This window comes from Panulirus ornatus, chromosome 28, assembly GCF_036320965.1.
Source record: "Panulirus ornatus isolate Po-2019 chromosome 28, ASM3632096v1, whole genome shotgun sequence".
In the NCBI taxonomy this organism is placed as follows: Eukaryota; Metazoa; Arthropoda; class Malacostraca; order Decapoda; family Palinuridae; genus Panulirus; species Panulirus ornatus.
Window position 1 is genome coordinate 20771136 of NC_092251.1, and position 16592 is coordinate 20787727.

Genomic DNA, 16592 nt, shown 5'->3' on the forward strand with positions numbered 1-16592 from the left:
GCACATAGTAGGAAAGTTGTGTTTGAGACGAGGGTGTCGGAGTTTTAAATTTTTTTTTAGATATTTCGGTAGAACGTGCAGCAATTATTGTAGCAGAAAGTGATAAAAGGTAGGTTGTTATACTGAACAACAGGAGAATGGGTCCAATGTGTAGATAGATAAGCCTCTATTGTACTGGATAGCAGGTTATGTAGTACATTCTGGTCGTTAAATGCTGCATAAACCAACCATCTTTCATCTAGAAGAAAGCATAGGAATGTTTATAGTCTCAGTGATGGCGTCATGGGTTGTGGCCCACACGAGGAAGGCAAACACTTTATGTTTACACTGCGCCGCTTACGTTGGCCCTCACACTCCCTAACCAATATTACCAATCGGGAAATTATTGAATAATTGATTATATTAAGTAAATATTATCCCTGGGGATAGGGGAGAAAGAATACTTCCCACGTATTCCCTGCGTGTCGCAGAAGGCGACTAAAAGGGGAGGGAGCGGGGGGCTGGAAATCCTCCCCTCTCTTTTTTTTTATTTTCCAAAAGAAGGAACAAATGGGCTAGATGAGGATATTCCCTCAAAGGCCCAGTCCTCTGTTTTTAACGCTACCTCGCTAATACGGGAAATGGCGAATAGTTTGAAAAAAAGAAAAGATTAAGTAAATATGGGTTTAACTTATCCCCAGCAAAGACATCTTTATATAACTTCTCCATTCCGGAATTACCTTGAATGGATTACCTGAAGACTCGCCCCCTGCCCGTACCCCAACATTTTCCTAGGTAATGCTATAGTAAATTAGGGTATGCTAGGATACGAACCTAACCTAGCCTATCCTAGCCCAGAAACCGTTGGATGGGGGTAGATCTTCAGGCGCTGCGTTTGAATTGGTAATTCTAGCCTTCTGTGTGATTACTATTTGTGTGTTTTGGGGAGAGAGTTTTACAATCGTGTTGCCACGTCTCTGAACCATTTATATATGTATCGTCTTTACACACACACACACACACATACACACACACACACACACACACGCGCGCGCGCGCGCCTATGGGGCGTCCATCGTTGAGAACAGGGATAAACATGATCTCAAAGCTCACCTACAGCCATGAGACTAATGTTCCTGATCTTAGGAGATTACATTATCTGAGATCAGAACATGACACAAAAAGAAGCGATCGAAACTGATACTTCACGAAATGTCCGACTTGCATCCTCTTGACCACAAAGATGTGACCCTTCAGTACGATTGTTTACATGACCCTTGACCTGACCTTTATGAGTCTGGGCAAAGATCATGAATGGGGCATATGCTCCATGGACGAGGTGCAACTGGTTTTGCAGAATATCTCAAAAGACTGAATTCCTCTGTCACATCCACAGCACCTTCAGAGACCAATCGAACGGCGCTCAGACTATAACTGAAGAGGAAAATAAAATCGTATGAAATACTTGTCGGGCGTTTACCGTAGCTTTAGATTCCTAATGCGTTTATATTTGTATCAAATAAATTTTATTGGATTTTTTGGACACGTACAAGGGATGGACAGAGAAGGGAAAACGAGAATTCAGGGAAATGCTGGAGTACCAGTATGGTGCAGATAATATGACTGGTAATATATATATATATATATATATATATATATATATATATATATATATATATATATATATATATATATATATATATATATATATATATCATTATCATTATTATTCATTTATATTAAATCGCTGTTTCCCGCGTCAGAGAGGTAGCGCCAGGAAACAGACGAAGAATGGCCCATCCACTCATAGACACATAGATATATACATACATAAACGCCCATTCACGCACATATACATACATATGTATATCAACATGTACATACACAGAAATGTACATATTCATATTTGCTTGCCTTCATCCATTCATGTCGCTACCCCGCCACGCACGAAATAGCATCGTTATCCCCCCGCTTCAGCGAGGTAGCACCAGGGAAACAGACAACAAAGGCCACATTCGCTCACACTCAATCTCTAGCTGTCATGTGTAATGCACCGGAACCACAGCTCCCTATCCATCTCCAGGCCACACAGATTTGAAGATCATGAATAGATATTTCAAACAGAGGTGCAAATGCATTTGAAATGAAGGGATGAGAACATATATGAATTCGAACAAAAATCAATGATTATTTTATAATATCTGATAAAAAGGATGGTTGAAAATGTTAAAAGATATACGCCATATGTGTCTGGACGCAATATCTATAGATCAGCAATAGCCAACATCATTACATCCAGGGTACGAAACCAGATGAAAAACAAAAGAAAAACGAATCGATCTGAAACTCTGGATGACTCCGGGAGAGGAAAGAGGTGCAAGGAATATATGATGAAAATAAAGAAAAAAGTCAAGGGGATCAGACTTTCCTCAAGGGGAATTTTTTGTGAAATAAAAGAAAATACTGGAAACTAAACGGAAGGTGGAAACAATGAAGAAAGATTCCCTTTGGTGGACGGAAGAAGGTACGTTGCCAGTGAAGGATTGAGGGAATAGATAAGAAATGCGACACAGAACACCAGAGACAGAAAAGAGAGGAACATAGTAAGAAACAAAGAGATGTGTTATAGCGGTCTCAAATTAGGATTTAAGGCAGAAAGAGATGATTCGAAACCTTACAACATCGAAGACGATGATGGAAAAGAAGCAGAGTCGCCTGGAACGATAAAGATGGACGGTATCATGAGGGCAGCTCAGAGCTGTGAACACTGACGAAGATGGCGCCAAAAGAGGCATTGATGACACTGGAAAAGTTAACTGTTGGTGATATTACCATAGGACTTACTGAAGGTGGAGAAAAATCTGAAAGAGGAAATTCTGTGTGTAATAAACAGATAGATGAAGAACTCCCGGACGACTGGAGTATAGAAGAACATAGGAAATAAGGACTGCAAGAGGTCTATTGGCCTATGCTAGGCAGGTCTTGAGTCTGTCCACCCTACAACCACCCGCCTGAACCCATAAACGGTAATACAAGAGAATTCAGTCAACAATAGACCACTGGGTCCTTTCGAGGCTGTGTGTGATAGTGGATATCAAAACCTTAGATTCGTGACGTAAAAGTTTGAAGGTATATAGATGATTTAAGAGAGAATAACCAGCAAATTGTCAGTGTGGCTATGGAGGCTCAAATAATGTAAGTAATGTAGGCAATAATTAGGTGGCCATATATAGATATAAAGATGAATCGAGGTGGCAGTAATTACCGTGGGATTTCCCTCGACCCACAGAATTATACGATACAAGATTTGAAGAAGGAAGCGAGACATTTAATAGAACTATTGTTGGCGAGAAAACAGGATATAGATACAGAAAAAAAAATAGCAAAGACAGAAGATAGAGGCAACATAGCTGAGATGACCTAAGCAAAGATAGAAGCAACATAGCCGAGATGACCTAAGCAAAGATTGAAGATAGAAGCATCATAGCTGAGATGACCTAAGCAAATATAGAAGCAACATAGCTGAGATGACCTAAGCAAAGACAGAAGATAGAAGCAATATAGCTGAGATGACCTAAGCAAAGATAGAAGCATCATAGCTGAGGTAACCTAAGCAAAGATAGAAGCAATATAGCTGAGATGACGAGCAAAGACAGAAGCAATATAGCTGAGATGACTTAAGCAAATATAGAAAATAAAAGCAATATAGCTGAGATGGCCTATGCAAAGAAGGAAAATAGAAGCAACAAAGCTGAGATGACTTGAGCAAAGAAAGACAGAAGCAATATAACTGAGATGACTTAAGCGAAGAAATATAGCGACAAATAGCTGAGATGACTAGAGCAAAGAAAGAAGATAGAAGCTACGTAGCTGAAATGACTTCAACAGAGAAATATAGGGGCAGCATAGCTGAGATGGCTTGGACATTTAGATAGAACGGAGGAAGGAAGGCTTGCCAAGAGAAGGTGGAGTTGTCGAGCTGCTGACACATGAGCAGGAGGAGGGCCAAGGGAGGCGTCGGGTGCAGGTAACCCTGAACAACACAGCCCAACAAACATACAGGAAATGAAGGAGACGGTTGACTTGGCCGACCAGCTGGAGTGGAGGATGAGGCCGGGCCACTGGCAGGTTGAAGGCCTACCAGGGAGTGGAGGATGAGGCTGGGCCACTGACAGGTTGAAGGCCTCCTAGGGAGAGAAAGATGAGGCTTGGCCACTGATAGGTTGAAAGCTTACCAGGGAGGGGAGGATGAAGCTAGGCCACTGACAGGTTGAAGGCCTACCAGGGAGGGGAGGATTAGGCTGGGCCACTGACAGGTTGAAGGCCTACCAGGGAGGGGAGGAGGGGATTGGACCACTGGCAGGTTGAAGGCCTACCAGGGAGGGGAGGAGGGGATTGGACCACTGGCAGGTTGAAGGCCTACCAGGGAGCTGAAGTAAGAGGTTATATCCGTCGATGCGTTCAGGCGGCAGCTGCAGCATGCTCCCTGCCCTCTCCCTAGGTATTCTGAAACGCCTCACTACAGCGCCAGAGCCAAAGTATTCCCGAAGTGTGCCTAGTGATGGGTCGTTTCCCATACAGCACGAGTTACTACCGGTCGTAACTACCTTAGCAAGACGTAGCACGGCAAGTGGAGACCTGGTGTGTGTGTGTGTGTGTGTGGAGATCAGCCCTCGGGCCCTGTGTGACTCAAGGAGACGTGGCAGGAGGCCGAGGTGGCCCACCGTCTCCCTGCAGACCTCCACACACCCGCCTCCCCCAACACCGACCGCAGAACCAGGTCACAAATATAATTTTGGCTAAGAAGAAAAAGAACTGTGAAGAAAATGTTGCAAGAAGAAAAAGAACTGTGAAGAAAATGATGCTTTTGCAAAGAGCTTTATTGTACCGTGGTGTGAGGAGCTGCTTGCCGTCTCTCTCTCCTGGCCTGCAAGGCGTAGGCATACCCAGGCACGGTGTGCCACACACACACACCACACCCCGACACCACACCGCAACACCTACCACACACACACACCACCACCACCACCACCACGGAGTGTGTCAGCCTTGAAAAACATAGTAGGGGGTGAGAAGGCTAGGTGCTGACCTGAGTAATGACTACACGCCAGGAAAGAAAATGAGTTAGACCGGGGAAGATGGGCCACGAGTCTATTTTTACCGGCGTCAGATCTTCTAACCTGAGCAGGTACGGGAGGTGGTTGGCTGCTGGTGCAGCGAGAAGAGTCACTCATGTGAGGTGAGGGGCAGACAGAGACATTTCTACAGTTGGGATGGTGAGGGAAGGCACAGGTTGCCAGGACAAGAGGCCATCACGTAATAATAAGATAGAAGACTCACCTGCAGGAGCGGCTGCGTACCCAGGCTTGACCTTACCTGCTGGAGAGAGAGAGATAAAGCCATGTCAGTCATTATGCCATGCAACACAGGTACTAAGCACTACCTAAGAGGCCGTGCAACAATAACAAAAGGTTATCTACGACATATAAACATCACAGCAATTAATAACTCTGGAACACTATACAGAGAAAGCATAAAACACAAAGTTAAAAAGCCTATGATTATCAAGTTCAACACAAATATAAGATGAAGCAACACACAACCACAAACAAGGTCTCCCTTTTGGAGACACATGCATGATTATTGTACCCCTAGGAGGGGGCAGGCACCACCCCAGACAAGGGCGGTGGAGACAAGGTGTTCGTGTTGGCGCCGTACAGACACACTGACTGCATCACCTTGTGGCCAAGATCTGCATCTATGTTAACTAACATACTATGTTGCTCGTCGTACGCGATCAACTAGCAACGAAATAGCTCTACATTGCTGCAGTTCTAAAAGCAATTAATAGCACAGAACTATAAGTAACATGTTGGAGACAGCAGCCGCCCAGGGAAGTAGTACCCTCCTGTCATAGGAGTGTTGAAGTGATGGCCGGGACCATCTTACACCCTCCGTGTCAGTAGGTTGTAGACAGCAGCCGACCAGGGAAATACAACCCTCCTGACTTGCGAGTGTCGAAGCGTTGGCCGGAACCATCTAACACCTTCCGTGTCAGTTGTAGTTTCTCTCATCAAAGTAGTTCTACCTTGTTAGTCTTAACATCGCTGCCCTTGCATCATACACTAGTCCTGTTCCTCCTGTCTTCACAATGTCTGTTGCTCCTCCTTAGCGTAATTCGTTAAATACTCAGTCAGGGGCGTATCTAGGGGGAAATGGCGCCTATGGCAAGCACTGAAATTGCTCCCCTGGCTTGATTAGAAATGTGAATACAGTGGATGTATATATAAAAATATATACAGTGTATGTATAGACTGTTGAAGAGTTAGGCCAAACTTAAATTCATATAAACTCTTGAAGACTTAAAGTTATAGACTTATTTGATCAAAATTGTAACGTAGAAGCGGTAATGCAAATGATAGTAGCAAAATATCACTATAGTTGAAAAGTAAGCGAGTTTCTTTTTAATCTCACAAAACCAAACAGTTAAAAATGTCAATCGGGTAACATATGTCAAAATATAAACCTGTTAAGTGGCGCCCCCCTTCAAGTGGCGCCCAGTGCACCTGTCCTACCTACCATACCCTAGATACGTCACTGTAACTATTACCTTCAATTTTTGGTATTTTTCTCAGAAAATAAGATTTTCTTTAAAAACTCATTATAAGATACATTTTTCATGCTGAATATAAATCTGGTGTTAAAATACCAATTAGTCGTCTTTATGACATTCAATTAAGCTGTTAAATGAAGTCAATTTCAAACTATTTTCTGCTTATTTACTAGGTATGTATCGGTGACTGAGAGCATTATGATATATTTTCCATGATTATTTCAAGTATAGAAGTGTTTGAATATTTTATCTTTCAGTTTTGAAACAAAAAGTTTTTGGAGCCAAAATATACCTTCAATTTTCGGCATTTTTCTCAGAAAAAAATAGATTTCCTTTAAAAATTCATTATAAGAAGTATTTTTCATGGTGAATACAAATCTGGTGTTAAAATATCGTTTAGTCGTCTTTATGACATTCATGTAAGCTGTTAAATGAAGTCAATTTTCGAATATTTTCTGCTCCTTTGCATCGTATTTACTGGGTATGTATCGGGTACTGAGAGCATTATGATATATTTTCCATGATTATTTCAAGTATAGAAGTGTTTGAATACCTTATCTTTCAGTTTTGAAACAAAAAGTTTTTGGTGCCAAAAAATACCCTGAGCTTTCAATTTTTGGTATTGTTCTCAGAAAAAAATATTTCGTTTAAAATTTCATTATCTGAAGTACTTCTCATGCTGAATACAAATATGGTGTTAAGATAACGTTTAATCTTCTTAATGACAATTAAGCTGTTAAATGAAGTCAATTTTAGAATATTTCTGCTCCATTACATTGTATTTAATGAGTGCATATGAATCGGTAAATGAGAGATTTATGATATATTTTCCATGATTATTTGAAGTATAAACCTGTTTGAATATCTTATCTTTCAGTTTTGAAAGAAAAATTATTTGAGCTAGAAGATACCCCTAACTATCAGTAATGTAGGCGTAGAGGGTGACTCTCAGTTTCTTTTGCTCTGTAAAAGGTATATAAAGAATTGCCCTTGTTTTGTATTTCATATAATACCTGATCTTGATTAGCATCTTTATTTGAGAATAGAGCCTTCGATATATAAGAAAAAAATGTCAAAATGATCACCATTTAGAAACATTTTCCCGTACCTTGACTCAGCTGAACAAGCAATATATCCAAGCTCACCATCTGCCAGGACTCAGACGTGCCAAAGTCATGTCAAGGCAGTGCGCCCATGGCGGAAGCAATTAAGATTTTCCCTCCCACTCCACTCCCTTCCCTGAACAACTCCCCCTGACCGCAGTGGCTGCGCAACACGTATCACCTTCCCATAACTACTGCGCACCTCTCACTCCACACCCCCCGACCATGCAAAAGACATGAAGAATTTATTTAAGGGATTTTGTATTAACATACGCACGTACAACCATCAGGTAATTAGTACTTCTTTCAATATGGTCTTTTGGGAACAAGATTTAAAAACTATCCGCTCAGTTACGTTTATTTCAGTGCCTAAGTATATCGGAGAACACAAGAAACAAACGAAGACGCACTTGGCCAGTGTCAGCGACCGTGCGCATCTTCTCCAGGCTCCAGCTCTCCTCCCTGATCTTACTTGGGACAAAGCAAATACCGTCGAGTCTTTTGTCACTTAGCTACGCCGCTGTTGTATTTCCATCTCCGGGATCTTCTGGTCAGCGCCCGACCCTCAGCAACATGTCCTCCACCTCTTGCAGCACCCGAACACATTTCTGTTCCTTAATACCCCCCCCACTGAATCTGGCATCACACAACTGCTAACTGGCATGGAGGCCACAAGTCCTCCTCGGTTTCCCTCTACAGGAATGCCTTCGGTTGTTCTCACAGCAGAACTGATACGATTAATCTCGGAACGCAACTAATGAACCATACATTCCCCTGTATAGCTGTTCTTACCACAGGCTCTCTCTCTCTCTCTCTCTCTCTCTCTCTCTCTCTCTCTCTCTCTCTCTCTCTCTCTCTCTCTCTCTCTCTCTCTCTCTCTCTCCGTTGGTTTAATCTCATCTGTCAATAGGCCCACAGAACGTAAACAAGCTGCATAAAACAATTGTAAACATAGCCCGAATCTGGACACACACAAGGTATACATTCCTGCATCCAACTCAGCAGATTCTAACCTAGTCGCAACTGAAAGCAGTCTCTATGTTCTTAACACCATTCCATCATACTCAAGCCCAACAACAACAAACCTCTCTGGTACGTAGCCAGATCATTCTAATATAACTTTGTAAAACATACCAGACCACTTCTCACCCTCTACCACCCACTAGCGCATCGCATGGTAAGACTTCAAGGTTCAGATGAACTCAGTCCTGGGGAAAGACAATCTCCCTCACCCAGCCCTCTTCATCCTCAAGTTCCGACTTTAATATCACCGTGTGTAATGTTTGGACTGCTCTCTAACACCTTGATCCTCGCTAACCTCTTAATCACGATGGTATTTCATCACTAGATCTAAACAAACGCATCCCAGTTTCCAAGATTTGTCCCTCAGGCTTTCATCAGCTTCTCAGACTTTACTATCTGTTGCTGCATTTTCATCCTCGCAGAGCTTGCTTAAATAAATTCCCTTGAAAGAAAAACATCAGCAATCATATGGCCGCTATGTCATATCTCCAACATCATGAACATTGTTCGAAACATCTCCATTATCATGGAAGGCAAATCAGTATCACACACTATGGATCTAATTCTGGTTTTTCTTATTCCAGTTTTCGTCTTGTCCTTCAAGAGCAGGAGTCTGATCTTAAAAAGTTCCGCGGACATCATGAGTGGGTGAAGTCTGTATCACGGTCTGTGTGCCACAGATCTGTAGTCGCACAGTAATCGAGAAGCACAGAAGGTTAGTTCAAAATTAAAAGACTATATAGAAATTTTGGTTAAATAACCGAGGTTAAGAACGGTGTAGCATATACGGGCCGTGGAGTGTTGTGAAGTGCCTTTAGAAATGTCTACAAAGTCTATGACAAAATTTGGTATCAAGCTCTTTTCTCTAAATTTCCCTCATTTGTTTTCCCTCGTCTCTCGTCTCCTGGAATTCTTTCTCACCGTCCACCCTCAGCACCTCAGTGCTGGCTGGGGGTCGACGGACTTAACTCTGACAGCTCTCTGTCAGTGTCTGAATCTTTTCTTTCATATACCTCTCGTTCACTTGGTACCACACAGGCTCGTATGCAAATGAAAAGAAACTATATTTTATCGTCTTGCTCTGAGGGCTTCCATCTATCTCCTTGCGGACTCGATGTCAGTTTTTTCTATCGGTTCGAACCACATAGCCACCAGTCTGCGGAGATACACTTGATGCATCAGATCTCTTAAGATCTAAAAATATCCTGACAATGTCCGATCTCTTTTCATCTTAATTGGCTGTCTAATCCTACCCTACCCATATCAACAATCTAGGGGTTAACCATAAGCCACAGAGTCAACTGGAATTGACATAGTTCATAGTTAGCTACGTATGTAGTTATCATATACCACTTGGCTGTTTTATCCCTACTCGTCTGTCTTAAACTGTTTCGAACACTTTACAAATCCCCCCCCCCTTACCTCTTTTTTTTGTAAACATTCCACGACTGATACGGTAAGGATGTCATTTTGGTAACTATCAAATGATTTACAGTGAGGGGTTCAGTACATGTGTTCCAAATTCGCTCCTTATGAAAAAAAAAAAAAAAAAACAAGTATTTAGATCAGCCGTGAACTATGTCGACGAACCCTGATGAGGACCCACAGCTGGTCACACACACACACACACACACACACACACACACACACACACACGAGTGCAAAATTCCCACCTTGAACAAGTGCAAATACACAATTCCACACGAGATGGGTCCCCTGGAGTATAAAAGTCCCTCCCCGTAAAGCAAAAGTAGGTAATGAATTACACACATTTATCTTGGATAATTGATCATCATGTTGTTGTCCAGCGAGATAAATAACCTGCGATTGTACAGCCTGACGCACCAACGCTCGACACATAGGTATAACCGCCGACGCTTTGTTTATTAAGACTATCCATGGAAGCGCCTTGTTTACGGCCAGATATATCAACAAACACTGGACGTGATGCCATGACATAAGAACTTATTTAAGGAGACTGAGAGTCTTTTAAAGAGGAAATTCGAACCAAGATAAATAAAATATAGCATGAAAAAACCCATATAAATGGGACAAAATAATAGTCGATCCTCTACCTTAAGAAGAGAGAGGAATCCATTAGTTGAATATATATAATAAAATCCCTCACATAGGTAGACTTCACGAAGGAATTTTGGAAAAGAACACGCAGTTAACAGAACCACTGTTGGCATACGTGACATAGATATGACATGGGGATTTAATAGACAATAATAGAGAAGTCATGACAGTTCTGTATAAGGCATATATTACATTTGTTGACAACGAAAGGTCCTCAAAGTCAATACATGATGAATTAGGTTATGAAAGTGCGTTGAAGGAATAGGCTTTGAAAGTCCACTGAAGAACGAGGCTATGGAAGTGCACTGATAAATGGTTTAATGTTACTCCTGGTGTACAATAAGGAAATGTAATATCACCCTTACTATCTAGAGGAGTATACGGATTCTGTTCTATAAGAAATTTAAGGAAAATGAGAGAAGGTGCAGGAGACATGATCATCCATGCAGAGATGAAAACGAAAATGGGAGGTGGAGGAGTCAAAGAACTGCTTGAGTGATTACCTTAGCATGTAGGACTGAGAATGGATGAGGAAAGCAAAGATGTATTGAGGGTATACAGAGTGGAGGTAGATGGAGGAATCTGAAAGTTATAAGACAAGACAGATCAAATCGCAGGAAATTAGACAACAGAAAAAGAAGAAAGAATAGACGGATTGCGCAACACAGTACAAAAGTCCTGTTCGTTATATCCATCGTCTGTGTACTTCTACACCAGCACCTGTTGTGAAGGCAAAATATAATTACCCTTTTCCGACCGATTTTTAAAGCTATCTGTGTTGTCTACACAGATAAATGGACATAAAGCAGGTCCGTAGAAAACTAAGTGATTGAGATTGGAAAGGATCTTCACAAACGCGGTTTAAATGTCCACAATGAACATCTCTTGCGGCAAGAGCATTGGCTTTCCATGAAGTCTGAGAATGTGGTCGGCAGTGACCCGACATGACAGACGTCACTCTTCGTCACACTGAACACATCATAAGTTTCGAGTCTTGGTATTTGGCTTCCTACAATGAGGACGTCCGCGCCTTTGCAAGATCAAGATAAATCTCATTCGAGGAGCTGACAAGGGACACCTCTGTGCTAGGATTGCACAGCTTCCTTAGCTGGGTTGACGAACCTCAACTGGGCCAGTGGTATGTGAATGGAAGCGATATGTCTCAGTGTGGCTGAAACATCTAAATACCCCCCCTCCCCCCCCCCCCCCACACACACACACACAGACACAGACACAGACACACACACTCGCCATACATGTAACTAGGTCTGTGTACACGAACCATTTTCAGTGACGTAGGTGCTTACACTGGTGCTAATGTATACACTCCTCACGGTGTATCTTGGCATACACGCAACACACCCACATACACCTTATGGTCACGAGAATACATGTCTCATTATTCATGTGTTTGACACATGTTTGTATGCTAGCGAAGTGCATGTGTTTAGGTGTGTGTGTGTGTGTGTGTGTGTGTGTGTGTGTGTGTACACACACGAGGGGGCATGACTCGTATTTCTGGCACACGTACACGGAACCTCCGCAGTTTTTATGGGTCTGTTTATGGCTAGCGGGCTGGGAGGAGGAGTCGCTATATTTAGCGCCTCGTCTTATTCAACATTTTATATATCATTGGCTTTTATAATAAAACCGGTGCGGCAACTACTTCCCCTCGGCTCGAGGATGTGTTTTCCTGGTGTCTGCACCATTACTGGTGGCCTTTAGTGATGAAGCCTTCAAGCTATGTTTTATGAACGAAAAATGAAAACGATGACGACGCCTCTGTTTCCAACAGTTTGTATGGGCAAGATTGGCTTGAAGATAATAGCTGGATATGCTCGGAGATCCGGCTTCATAGGAAAATTAGGTTTATGAGGATTTGTTCGGGTATATGTGGGCTTTGTTAAGGACAAAACATGGAAACTGTAGGGTACAACAGGGATGCTTGAAAGAATGGAAGAGAGGCGATGGTTTCCAGCAACGAACAAGTTACCACAGAGATGCTTGAAAGAATGGAAGAAAGGCAAAGGTGTCTGGGAGAGAGGGGAAGGTTTCCAACAACGAACAGGTTACCACAGAGATGCATGAAAGAATGGAAGAAATGCGTTGGTGTCCACCCGTGAACACAAAAGAATTGTAACGGCAGTGCAGGTGATTCATCGACAAACTAAGGCGGTAAACACATGAAGCGAGAGAAAGTGGCTACAAGATCAGCGTCAGGGAACAGAAGATTCGACAGAAGAGGAAAATTGTACTACGTTTACCAGAAAGTAAAGGATATTAATCATAACAGGTAGAAGATACAAGAGAAAAAATGGATAAAAGAGGATGGGGTGAGCATACTGAAGAACTTTGTGACAGGATGAACAAGTCAGTATATATACACACAAGGGGATTTCAGAAAGCCTAACACAAGAAATAGAAGTAATTGCAGAGAGCCTAGGACCTCCCTTTCTGGAAAAAATGACATCGAAGATGCCATAAAGGAGATAAAGGATAATAGAACGATTGGATCTGGTAACACACTATCGGAGATCTTGATAGAATCCAGAAGTCAAAAGGGAGCTTTCTTGGAAGCGATGCAAAAACGCGTATGGAAAAGGCTAGAGACACGAGGATCAGGTCTCCAATAAAGAAAATCGCAAATCAAGCCTCACACCGATACATCTAGACAAAGGTTCAGATTCCCGTGAACATCAGACAGCAAAACGTTCAGATCCTTTGTGGTTCAAACAGCCAAAGGTTCAGAAACCAAGGGTCTACAAAGACCAGGGTTCTTTCCCAGGCTCTGGTCACGACTGTATACCTCACATCACATAAGAAGCTGCAGACTGTGTTATGTATCCATAGTATGTATTTACTTTTGAAATCTTTACCGTACAAACATAATCACAGCATTTGAATGATACTTCGACTTCACGGAAACAAACATTGATGTAAGATTCACCTCTGGCATGCAGCCGTATGCACCAACTGATCTACGCAGTTAAGCCTCACAGCAATGTATCTACAATACTGCTAAGGAGGCCAGCGAAGACACTGAGAGAAAAACTATACGGCTCATGATTTAGGGGTGCATGCCTTTTTCCTTATCGACTTTGGGGAAGTTTTGGAGAGAGGGAAGTTGATGGAAGTATGGTAAAGGACTGCCGAGACCGAAGATTGATTAAGCAGTTCTATCTCAGTCAGACTGTTAGGATCCGTTTTACTGGTCGGGTAACAGTGTTTCCTGTCCCTTTTCTCCTTCAACATTCGTTCAGAAGCAGTGGCAGAGAAGCATTTTTAAACCTCGAAAAAGGAAGGAAACTTGAGGGGAACTAGTAATCGGATACCAAAACGTTAGGTGATCGCACAGACGATCTTCAGCGAATGGCAAATAGTAGAGATAGGATTGCAAATGCTTTCGAATTGAAAACTTGAGGAAAAGTTATTCTAACTTGCATTGGAAATCGTAACAAAGAGGTGAGGTACTCTATTGCTAAAGGCGACGTAGCGTTCATGCAAAACAAGAAGCTGCTCACTGGGAGTCTTAATCTGAAGCTCGACGAGGCGGATATGTAAAAACTTAGTATCAAGCGTAGTTCTGAAAGATGCAAAAGATAAGCGACTGGAAAGCTTTGCAATGTGGACCCGAAGATGAATAACAAACTGGGTAGAACATCCGAGAAACGAGGAAGTTTCTCTGAGAGTGGAAGAGAGAATGAGTTTACTGGAGTAATAACGTGAATTTGAAAGAAGTGGATTGAATATATGTGAAGTACAAGTCTCCTGAAAAATTGGATGAATACACGAAGGCAAAAGACAACGAGGAAAGAGGAAATCTATGCTGGATGACTCCAAGGTCGGAAAAATTTATCGCGACTTGAAGAAGACTGAGGATAGAAAGGGTTGACGAGAGGTGAATCTATGATAATAGACGCCGAAGAAAAACATGCGAGCATATCATATACCAAACATTGTTCAGTCATATTCCTGCAGGATACTTCCTACACACATATGTGGAGGATATCATATACCAAACATTGTGTAGTCATATTCCTGCAGGACACTTCCTACACCCTTGTGGAGTAAAACAATTACCGAACTTAACCTGTACCACAAACATTAACCCTATCCGACGGTGGAGATGAGGCAACGCTTGTGTACACACACACACACACACACACACACACACACACACACACACACACACATTCCTTCTTCCCAGCAGCTGTTCCCATCTACTGTTATGGCGAACCCATCACAACTACTCTCGTTCTTATCATTCTTCGTATGTATCTTCTCGTCAGTCTAGCCCCGATCTGCACATCTAAAAATAGCTTATGAAGTCAGGGGCTCCCTTGCCAAAGAAGATGGCGATATTGAAGAGGAGGAAAAAAAATCTGTGATGCTGGCGAGGATGGCAACACCTGGCAACGGCCGCTGTGATCATACGACACAAGCGAACTGAAAAACTGTCGACATGACATATTTATCTCGTATTCTCTCATCATCAGCGCTGTGATGTCGCCCACTCACATATGCAGCAATTCAAGTGAGTAACGTCGGACTCAGAATATACCTCAGGGAGAATAAGCCAGTCTAACAAGCTTCATATTGACGCAGGTGACTATTCAGTGTGGTGGTAGGGGGTGGGATCAGATGGCCAAGTGATGCGCAAGTGATGGATATGGACTGTTGCGCAGCCTTTCCTTGTTCTCTTGTAAAAGTTCATTTCTACATGGTTCTAATTCCTTGTACCATGTTATTTGATTACTTGACGCTAATATACCTTTCTTCAAGAGTATAGAAGAGGATCGATGAGACGTAAGGAACACTCATGGGTCATTATATGTCATTAAGATGTTTATTACTCTGGCTGACACCTCACTTAAATTTTGATTACGAAACTGTCACATGTGAAATTGCCACTACTGAAACATATCAGTGAGATGTATAAATACGACTAACATATAAGCATGCACATCTGTTGACATTCACAAATATATTTATCTGATATATAATTACATAAGGACCCCCTTTTTTTTGAAAGGGTCCTCGGGTTACCCTAGACCCCATTTCTAAGAGCTACCGCAGCCCAGAGTTGCGCGGGCGGAATCCGGTAACATTCCCCAAATATACAGTGTTCGAGAAAAACTTTGATCCCCTTCTGATATATTTTCAGAGGCGATACCAGTACAAGCAGTTGACACTCTCAGGGTCGCTGAGACTAGCGTTTCTAACGATATGAGAACCAGCAACCCGCCTCAATGTGCCTCAAGCTATCTTTAGGGGAGGATGTCCTTTCTTTACTCTTCCTGGCTGCCGCTATATTTGAGACTTTCGTTTCTGAGCGTTGTATTTCTTCCACCTACGTTTCAAGATGATTGTCTTTTACCTTTCTAGGAGGACAAAACTCGAACTCTCGCCTGGAGGCAAGTAAAAGTGGGTAAACATGAGTCTACTGGCCGTTCCAACCAGTGCAGTTTCTCGCTCGCATCCATTATTTTGCTGACGTATATAATGCACCGAAACCACAGCTCTCTCTCCAGTAAGAGACCTGTCCATGGTTTATCCCGGACGCTTCACATGCCCTGGTTCAATCCATTCACAGCACATCTACCACTGTTTATCACGTAGTTCCAGTTCACTCTATCCCGTGCACATCTTTCACTCATCTGAATGTTCAGGTCCCGATCACTCAAAATCTTTTTCACTCCATCTTTCCATCTCCAATTTGGTCTCCCCGGAGAAGAGGAAATATTATCGATGAGAAAAGATTTGTGAGAAAAAGTGAGCTTGGAAAAGAGACTTGT

At 42.4% G+C, this 16592-nt stretch overlaps 1 long non-coding RNA gene across 1 annotated transcript in view; it reads left to right on the plus strand.

Moving 5' to 3' along the window:
- The window catches only part of LOC139757890 (uncharacterized), a 52107-nt gene that overhangs the window by 8655 nt on the left and 26860 nt on the right, over positions 1-16592 (plus strand). Inside the window, exon 2 of the long non-coding RNA XR_011714736.1 lies at positions 9303-9433. This is a non-coding gene — a long non-coding RNA (uncharacterized lncRNA). The remainder of the gene's footprint in view (positions 1-9302; positions 9434-16592) is intronic.